Below are 2217 nucleotides of genomic sequence, written 5' to 3' on the forward strand. Positions count from 1 at the left end.
TTTGCTGCAAACGATAACTTGTGAAAAGTCATGTATTTCGTCGCATGATAAATATCCTAAATCTGTTTATCTACCAAGATATGAAAGTAACTACAGTTTTTCAGAAGGGATAGATGAATTTTTTTAAATGGCATTAATAGCATGTCGAATGAGAAGTTAAACCGAAACTAATTTGCTGGTATGTCATAAGATGTAATTTACTAAATATGTAGAGCTATTGATTATTTCCTTTCTTTTTTCTTTATCCAGTGTACTTTACTGATTCAAGACGCGTTTCGCCTTTTACTTTAAGGCATCTTCGGTGGAATCTAGAATGACTCAGTTTTGTTTTGATCTGTGATACTTGGAGATTATAAAACAGTTCACATCTTTTTTTACGTGAATGACTGATTACTTACAGTGAATTGAGTTTTTGGCGGACATATACGTTTCCCCTCACCTGCTCACATGCTGGAGGTTGAACTAAAACTTAGATTATGGAACATAAGCACATTTTCATGTTCGCTCTTTTTTCTTCTGTCACTAGCAGTAGACGTTTTACCGAAAACTCTGATTTAAAGTCGTAACTACAGTGTGTTCACCTCATGTCCCTTCCTGTCTGGTTTGTTTATGTACATGTTGCCAACCTGCAGAATTATATGCTGAAAACTAATGTTTCTTTATTTTTGTTCTCCTTATATCCATACGTGTGTGTGGCTAGCCAGTGATAGTTATAGAAAGTTGAAAGTGAATCCAGTAGTTGTCAGACAGTGGTTGAAAGATTTGGTGTTCAGCTGATTTCAGTTTTGGTTTAAATGTTTTAAGGAGTGCATGGAAGAGTAAATTCACTGCTTACATTAATAGATAAAATAGTAGAATAGTATTTCAACAGATGATTATTATCAGAATACTATCACCCAACCCCTTTGTCCTCACTCTTTGACGCCCCACAATACGCCCTGTCAACTAACCCCTATTGTCGTCAAAGTTGTACCGTAATTTCCTCTTCCTCCTCTATTTAATTCCGTACCTCTTCTTTAGTCACACGATCCTCGTATCTAAAGTTCAGCATTCTTATGAATCACCACATTTTGAAAGCGTCCATTGTCTTCTTGACAGAAGTGTTCATCGTCCACGTTTCACTTACATACGAGGCTGCACTCCACACAAATACCTTTGTAAAATAGTATCCAACCATTAGCATTTATATTCGGTGTGAACAAATTTTCTTTTACAGAACGCTTTTCTTGCTATTGACAGTCTTCAGTCAGGTTTGCGTCTGCACCAGGAAATGCCTTACAATTTAAAATCTGGTACGGAAAATTGTTCCAAATATATATTATTCTTTCGTGATTCTTAAGCAAGGTGCTGGCGATGATTACATTATGCTCTGTGGGAAATTCTATCAGGTGGCTTCCACTTTCATCCCTTCCACCTAGCCTTTGTGTTCTTACTGTTTTCGTGTACCTGCTACCGTATCACATTTTAAATTTTTGTCTCGCTTAACTATCTGAATAATCTCTTTTGTCGTACATTGTTTCAATGTGTTAGGAGATAGTGAACAATCGTGAACGGTAGTCATGAAATCTGTTTATGGTGAAATGAGAAAACATGAATAATGAAATATGTGAAAGAGTACATTGTACAGAAAATGAAAAATTGGTATGTCTTCACCCAACTTCGTCTTTCCTTCATGTAGGTGTAAGATATAGCTAATCAAACGCACCGCGCGTTTCAGTGGGTCCTGCCCCGTACCTCAGTGGCTGTCCGTCATTGGCTACCGCTAGCGTCTGCCGCTTCCAGATGGGAACGCCAATTCCGCGAGCCGCCGCGTCAAAGCGGAAAACGCTTGCCGCTGCCGCTGCCGCACGACGCGCTGCCGCGCTCTAGTGGGAACCGGCCTTTACGTGGCGCCTCCACATAGAAGACGTCCGAAAGAAAATTAACCAGCGTCTAGCAGCTATGATTCTGAGCATTAATGAGGGATCCGACCTGTCAATCGCCAACAGGATTCCCATCTGCAGAATGTACACAAGACCCTTGTTCGACAGCGCATGTGAAGTATGCGGCGGAGCTGCGAAGCCATAACCAACGGCTGCAGTCTCTTCAGAATAAAATCTTGTGAAGGATTTTCCACGTGCACCCGCAATTCACGCGTGGATACCTGCACGATGCAGCGGAAGAACTCAAAGTGCTCCAGCGGCACCAGCGGAACTCCAGAAGTTTCTACCCGAGGGC

The sequence above is a fragment of the Schistocerca serialis genome, chromosome 6 (genome assembly GCF_023864345.2).
Source record: "Schistocerca serialis cubense isolate TAMUIC-IGC-003099 chromosome 6, iqSchSeri2.2, whole genome shotgun sequence".
In the NCBI taxonomy this organism is placed as follows: Eukaryota; Metazoa; Arthropoda; class Insecta; order Orthoptera; family Acrididae; genus Schistocerca; species Schistocerca serialis.